Source organism: Stegostoma tigrinum, chromosome 33 (genome assembly GCF_030684315.1).
Source record: "Stegostoma tigrinum isolate sSteTig4 chromosome 33, sSteTig4.hap1, whole genome shotgun sequence".
Classification (NCBI taxonomy): Eukaryota; Metazoa; Chordata; class Chondrichthyes; order Orectolobiformes; family Stegostomatidae; genus Stegostoma; species Stegostoma tigrinum.
The window spans coordinates 14,222,529-14,231,127 of NC_081386.1; positions in this window are offsets into that span (position 1 = coordinate 14,222,529).

Here is an 8,599-nt window from a genome sequence, read left to right on the forward strand (position 1 = left end):
CCTCCATGATGTTATAAACTAAATAAAGTCAACCCTTAGCCTGAAATGCGACATGAAAATAGCCTCTCCCTATAGCTCCAACCCTTCAACCCTGGTACCATCCTTGTTTATCTTTTGTGAGCTCTTTTCAGGTTTCAAAGCATTTTTCCTAAAGCAAGGAGAACAGAATTGAATGCAGTATTCCAAAAGTGGCCTGATCAACGTCCTGCACAGCTGCAATGTGACTTCCCAAATCCTCTACTCAATGCACTGTCCAATAAAGGCGAGCATACCAAATGCTGCCTTCACTAGTCTGTTTACCTGGGACTCCACTTCAAGGAGCTATGAATCTGCATTCCAAGTCTTTGTTCAGATCATACCCCAGGATCTGAAGTGTCTAAGTCCTGCTTGATCTGTGTTTCCTAAATGCAATACCTCACGTTCATTTGAATTAAACTCCATCTGCCACTACTCATCTCATTGGCCCATCTGATCAAGATCCTGTCCACTGCACCTTCAATTTTAGTGTAATCTGCAAACTTACTAAAAGACCTCCTATGCTTAAATGCAAATCACTTATATAAGTGATGAAAAGCGGTGGCCTGAGCACCAATCTTTGTGGTACACCACTAGTCACAAGCTTCCAGTCCGAAAAGCAACCCTCCACAACCATCCTCTGTCATCTACCTTCATGCTAGCTCTATCCAAATTGTTAGTTCTCCCTATATTCCAAGTGACCCAACCTTACAACCAGCCTAACATGAGCAACCTTGACAAATGCCTTACTGAAGTCCATATAGATCACATGAATGTTTGAAAGTACAAAATTAAATGGACCAGGAGTGAGCAGGTAGAACTAATTTAGTTTGAGATTATGCCCTGTAAAAACTGGTTGGATTAAAGGGTCTGTTTCTAGGCTGTATGACTCTGTTGTCAGAACCACAGTGAAATGCTGGCAAAAATGGTAAATGAATGATCAAATACTAGACCAGTTTTGATGGTAAGATGATAGGGACTGCTGGTGCTGGAGAACCTGAGATAAGGTATAGAGCTGGATGAACACAGTAGGCCAAGCAGCATCAGAGGAGCACGAAGGCTGATTTTTCTGGCCTAGATCCTTCAGAAATGGGGGAGGGGAAGGGGATTCTGAAAAAGAGAAGGGGAGGTGGATACAAAATGGATAAAGGAGAAGATGGGAGAGGAGACAGGTCAAAGAGGTGGGGATGGAGCCAGTAAAGGTGAGTGTGGGTGGGAGTTGGTCAGGCCAGTCGGAAAGGTCAAGGAGGCAGGGATGAGGCTGGTAGGTAGGAGGTAGCGGTGGGAGGAGTGGATAGGTGGGAGAAACAGCAGGTTAGGGAGGTGGGGACAAGCTGGGCTGGTTGGGTGTTTGGGGTTGGAAGAGGCCACTCTTCGAAGATACACTGGCCCTATCCCACAACTCTTCCTCCATTACCTTGATGACAGTATCAGCACTGCCTTGTGCTCCCATGTGGAGCTCGAACAGTTTCTCCACTTCACTAATACCCTCCACCCCAACCTGAAGTTCACCTGGACCATCTCCGATACCTCTCTCTTCCCTTCCTGGACTTCTCTGTTTCCATCTCTGGCAACAACCTGGAAACCGATTATCCATTTCAAGTCTACGGTCTCCCACAGCTACCTAGAATACACCTCTCGCCCACCTTCTTGCAAATCTGCCATCCCCTATTTCTAATTCCTTTGCCTCTGTTCCCAAGATGAGGCATTCCATTCCCGTTCATCCCAGATGTCCTTGTTTTTCAAGGACTGCAACTTACCCTCCACAATGGTTGACAATGCCCTCAACTGTGTCTCTTGTGTTTCCCGCAACTCATCCCTCACACCCTATCCCTGCAATAACAACTAAAACAGAATCCCCCTCATCCTCACGTACCACCCTACCAATGTCCGGATCCAATGAGTCACCCTCTGACACTTCTGCTGTTTGCAATCTGACCCCACTTCCAAAGACATTTTCCCCTCCCCATCCTTATCTGCCTTCTGGCGGGACCAGTCTCTCCGTGACTCTCTTGTCCACTCCACACTTCCCTCCAGCGCCATCACGCCCAGCACTTTTCCCTGCAACTGCAGGAAGTGCTACACCTGCTCCTCTACCTCACCCCCATCCCATGTCCCAAGAAAACCTTCCACATCAAGTAGATGTTCACCTGCGCATCTAATGTGGTATACTGTATCCATTGTTCCTGATGTGGCCTCCTCTACATCAGGGAAACCAAGTGGAGGCTTGGAGACCGCTTTGTGGAACACCTACACTCGGTTCACAAGGACGACTACACCTCCCAATGGAAAACCACTTCAACTCCCCCTCCCATTCCTTGAATGGCATGTCCATCCTGGGGGCTCCTCCTGTGCCACAACAATGCCACCCAAAGGTTGCAGGGACAGCAAGTCATATTCTGCTTGGGAACCCTGCAGCCTAATGTTATCAATGTGGACTTCAAGCTTCAAAATCTCCCCTCTCCCAACCGCATCCCAAAACCAGCCCAGCATGTCACCACCTCCGTAACCTGTCCTTCCTCCCGCCTATCCCCATCCTCCGACCTCAAGCCCCACCCCCATCTCCTACCTACCAGCCTCATCCTGCCTTCTTGACCTCTCCATCTTCCCTTGACTGACCTACCCTCACCCTAACTCCCCACCTACACTCACCTTTACTGGCTCCATCTCTGCTTCCTTTCCCTGTCCATATCCTCTCTACCTATCTGCTCCTTTATCCATCTTCTGTCCACATCCCCCTCTCTCCCTATTTATTTCAGAATCCCCTTCCACTCCCCCATTTCTGAAGAAAGGTTTAGGCCCGAAACGTCAGCTTTCCTGCTCCTCTGATGCTTCTTGACCTGCTGTCTTCATCCAGCTCTACACCTTGTTATCTCAATTTTGACTGTGTTGCTTGAGTGACAGTGTTCATCAACATGGCAGGTCCTTTGGATACAGTGCTCTGGAATAGTTGATGTCAATCTAAACTATTGGCAAAGGTATAGAGGTTTTGGTTCAACAACTGGAGGCCAGCACCTTTGACAATGCAACACTCCCTCAGCACTGTACTGGGCTGTCATTCTAGAATATTGAAACAAACATTTGGCTCAATAGTCCATGTAATTGTTTGCTTCCAAAGTGAGCAAATAGTAGACTTTTTTAGAAAATATACTCATGGGATGAGGGTGCCACCTGCTAGGCTAGTATTTGGTTGCCCACCTCTAATTTCCCAAAGGGCTATTAAGGGTCTACGACTTCGCTGCGGGTCTGGAGTTACATGTAGAAGAGACCAGGTAAACATGACAGTTTCCTTCTCTAATGGACATGTATGAATCAGGTGGGGTTTTCCCTTGACATTTTAAAATGGATTTGTGTTCATCATTAGGCTCTTAATTCTAGATTTTTATTGAATTCAAATTCCAACATCTGTGATGGGATTTGAACCCAGGTCTCTGCAACATTACTTGGGTCTCTGGATTATCAGCCTCATGATAATACCATTAGGCTGTGACCTCTGTCTTTTTCTAAATTTACTTGTCCAGTTTCCATACGCCTGTAACCCTAATTGTTCATGAACATGTGCAATCTAGCACTTAACATTGACATTGCTTCAGGCAGAATCAGTCCCACGGTTCTTTGGAAATATTTTTCTTGCCCTCAGTTTGTAAAACGTGTTCTCGGGCCATCAACTACAGGATGCAACCTGCCACTACCCACCAAACCTTATCACATTGTGTCTACAGTTTCTTAATCTGTGTTATTAGAACAAGAGAAAGACCAGTCATTCAGACTTCCTTTGAGTTCTAGGGTGGATCTGAACCAATGACCTTTTGTACTCAAACAATGTTGTTAGCGACTAACCTAGGGCTGCGTAAACTTTGTACTTTTGTCTTTTGAGACTTGTACAGCACGCATTGCATTTAAGGTAGCCTCTTGCACAACTGGAGAGAGAAACAAGAATGAGGAAGCAGTTTTTAAATTAAAAAACGGCTATTTATAAAAACAAAATCAATGGGTTGGAACAACCTATGATGTTAGAAGCTTACAAGCACAAATACTGGAAGATTCTGAACTATGCAAATGGCTGCAGAAAATTCCATTGTATTTGGCATAAATTCATCTGAAAAGTAAAGTGTTTCAGGAAACAAGATTAATGTAGCATGTCTTAAATAAACAATTCTTCTTAACTCTCTTTAAAATCATAAAAAATAAAACTGTAATTGCTACCTAAATTTGCACTCTTCCAGAATTCTGCTGCCTAAATGATAAATTGCACCAAAGGGATCGGATTTTTGCTACTGAAATAGATAGCTCGAGTCGAAGATCTAGACAGCATCCAAGTTTTGCCTAAGAATTGGCAAGCCTTAATTGTGATGCATGGATGGCAAACAATAACTATCTCATAAAGAGGAGCTGAAAATTCCTACTTGACATTTAATGGTATTGCCTTTGCTAAATTTCCGTATTGACAACACCCTGGGATTCACCATTGACCAGAAGCTGAACAGATTACAGTGGCTAAAAAAGCAGGCCACAGGTGGGGATTCTGAATACTGCTCCCTTGTCTGGATGGGTAGAGTTACAACAGCACTCAAGAAGCTCAATACCAGGTTAAAACAGGGCAGGACTTATATACTTCATTGTAAGATCTTGTGGAGTGTTGCTGGGCGAAGAGACCTTAGGGTGCAGATTCATAGTTCTTTAAAAGTGGCTGACAGGTAGATAGGATAGTGAAGGCGGCTTGTGGTATGCTTGCCTTTGTTGGTCAGTGCATTGAGTATAAGAGTTGGGAGGTCATGTCATTTTTGGAATATTGCATTCAATTTGGTCTCCTTGCTTTAGAAAAGATATTGTGAAACTTGAAAGGGTTCAGATAAGAATTATAAGGATGTTGCCAGGGTTGGAAGGTTTGAGCTTTGGGAGAGGCTGAGTAGCTGGAGCTATTTTCCCTGGAGCATCAGAGGCTGAGAGGTGATCTTATAGAAGTTTATAAAACCAAGAGGGGCATGGGTAGGGAGAATAGCCAAGGGGTTTCCCCCAGAGTAGGGGAACCAAAACTAGAGGGCATAGGTTTAAAGTGAGCGTGGAAAAATTTTAAAAGGCACCTGTTTAAACGACACCTAACTTTGTACACAGTGGGTGGTACATGTGTGGAACTGAGGTGGTGGAGGTGGGTACAATTACACGATTTATAAGACAGCTGGATGGGGACACGAATAAGAAGTGCTTAGAGAGATATGGACCAAATGCTGGAAAATGGAACAAGATTAATTTTGGAGATCTGGTCAGCACGGACACGTTGGACCAAAGGATCTATTTCCTTGCTGTATGACTTTATGACCATCCAAGGCAAAACAGCCTGCTTGTTTGACACCCTATCCCTTCAATTTCTATCTTAGTGTTGACATCCTTGGTCACTTTCAAACATACCTGCTCATTTTGAAGTTGATTTCATTCTCCAATCTAGTGTGGGAACAGAAATGCTTTGTGGACCCTCATTACATCCAGAGATGCTTTACAACAGAAAAAGAATCGATATCTCAAAATGTCCTACGTTCCTTTGCAACAAAAACAGAACTGGAATTCTGAGGAAGGGTCACCATGAGATGTTATTGGGATAACATTCCATTGATTTCTATAAATTAATGTGCTTTATCTGCTTACATGTAGGTATGCAGACACTGCCTTACGCTTCCTGACTGAATAGAATTAGCTAAACTGAGCAAATCATTATCTTCCTGCACGGTGCGTAAGTGGAAACTGTCTCAAATAAGGGTAAGTGTGGAGCATTTGTAAAGGCATGAGACTTCTGAAGTATGTAACTTCTGTTTCTGACAAGGGGGCCAGGGCACTGACTTTTGTTCAAGCCAGACACTTCGGCAGCTTGATATTACATTCTGTCACTTTGACAACTCGAAATCGCCTCCTGTCATTAGCAGTCACATCGAGAACGATCGATACTATATCCTGCTCTCTTTATGTTTTCGATGTAGTAATTGTTTTGTATCATGTCATTGTCTGTTGTAGTGATTGTGTCATGTTTCGTGCCATTGTGAGATGTAAAATTGCTTTGTGTATTATGCACTTGGTAAAGTATAAAAAGCAGGTACTGTCCGCTGCTCGGGGAGGATTGCTTACGAGACTCTACACTCTGTCGGTTCGAGTACAGTGATTCTCCACAGCTTGTATTTGCTTTGTAATAAACGATTTGTGTTTTTCTAAACAGGTCAGTGTCTTGTTATTGCAGCAAGTCTGTGAGGGCCTCCGAAAGTGAACCTAACAACCAGACCCGAATTGTTAACTCTGATCTCTCTTCGCAGATGCTGCCAGACCTGCTAAGCTTTTCCAGCAACTTCTGTTTCATTCATACTTTGCTGAAAGTTGTGTCTTTAAGTGATTACATACATCTGTACCTACTGGCTTCATGACTGCATATCTGCACTTCTCAAATTCTAGCCTTTGAAGGGTCCCTTTAAGGACAGGATCTAAAATGATATGATGCAAGTTTTCACCATGTTGTCTGTTCTAGTTGCTTAGGAAATCCAAAAGTAACTGCACTGACTCGGCTAAAATGTCACCAACAAACACTGCTACTGAAACTTTTGAGTTTAGAATTAGAGTTAGAATTAGTTTAGTTGTCATGTGTACTCAAATACAGAAGTACAGGAATACAGTTAAAATTCTACAATGTCACCCATCATGGTGCAATTTTAGGTCTAAAGAAAGGTATAAATCTTCAATATAAAATAGTGAAATAAAACAAAATATGTTATTTTACACTGATTCTGAGTAGAAGTTGGAAATTATGAATAAAATGATAAACATTACAGGCAGATAAACAGATTACAGAGTTCCTAATGTATTGACCACATCCCCCATGGCAAGTGGATCTGAACATTAGAATTCATCCTGAGGAAACAATGCAAACCTTAAATAAACACTCGTTAGATACCAGTTGGAGTATTGTGACTAATTTTGAGCATCTTTAGGAATAATATTAAGGCTTTGGAGGGAGCAGAGTGGTTATTGAATAAAATGGTAGCAGGAATTCTGTACTTCTGTTCAACAGAAAAACTAGAGAAGCTAGGATTGGCAGAGGAAAGGTGAATGAGAAATTTGATAGAAATGTTCAAAATTATGAAGGGCTTTGACAATAAATAAAGAGAAATTCTTAGTATCCAGAAGAAACAGAATAAAGTTAGTTTCTAAAGGGTGTAGGGATGAAATGATTTGTGGATCGGGAACACGATTTGGAAGGTTGTCAGGAGTGGAATCCGTATTAAATTTTCAATAGTAATTGGATCAATTCTTAAACCACAAGTTTTGTAGCACTTTAGGGAGAAGACAAGCAACTGGGGCAACAGGGAGAGATGGTGGCGTAATGGTATTATTGCTGGGCTGTTCGGCAGAGAGCCAGATAATGTCCTGGGGACCTGAGTTTGAATCCTGCCATGGCAGATGGTTGAATTTGAATTCAATAAATAAGTCTGGAATTAAGAGTCTAATGATGATCATGAATTCATTGTCAATTGTCAGGAAAAACCCATCTGATTCACTAATATTCTTTAGGGAAGGAAACATGTGATTACAGTGGGCATTTGGTTGACTCTGAACTGCTCTCTGGGTAATTAGGGATTGGCAATAAAGGCTGGCAGAACCAGTAGTACCCTCAACCCATAAATTGCTTTAACCTCCTTCTGTGCTGTCTATGCATTGATTTCCACTTCAGCCTTAGAATGTCTGAAGTGACAAACTCTGAACACTTTAAATTTTATGGAGATAGAGTATGAATTCAGCACATCAATCGTTCTGCAGCATTTACCTGCAAGGGCTGAGGAAATTATAACTAGATGATTGCTACTTCAGGCACCCTCTTGAGCCTTGTGAAATATTATAATAATAGTTACACGATAAATGGTTCCAAAAAGATGGATGTACACATTGAAATCTTCCAAGATTTCATTATGTTTTTGTTCCATTATTTTCCTCTTGTAGTCTAATTTATTTATTGTACACTGTGTGCAAATCTGAGTTCTTATAATTCCGTTGGTCAGATTGAAGATGCCCTGCTATATTTTTCTCTTTCTGTGTTTGGCTTACTTGTGTGAAAAGTCACTTTAAAAATATAAGCATCTGAGCAATTTCTGCATGCACTAACATGTATCTAAATTAAAACAATCTTGTACCAATATGACAGTATGTGAACTACCCCTGAAACAGCTGCCGAGATTAGCCATTGTCATTAAGGGCTGCTGAGATTTGCCTGGAGAGAAAAATTATGAAGGGTCTAGGCCCGAAACGTCAGCTTTCGTGCTCCTGAGATGCTGCTTGGCCTGCTGTGTTCATCCAGCTTCACACTTTATTTTCTTTAATTCTCTGGGGATATGGGTTCAAATCACACAATAGTGAAATTTGAATTACAAAAACTCTGGGATTAAAAGGCTGGTCTGATTCTGGCCATTGTCATAGTTTTTTTAAAAAAAAAACTATGACAATCTAGTTCACTGATGTCCTTTCAGGAAGAAAATGTAGCACGTTCACAAGCAGAAAGAACTGCGGATGCAGTAAATCAGAAACAGAAATTGCTGGACAAGCTCAGCAGATC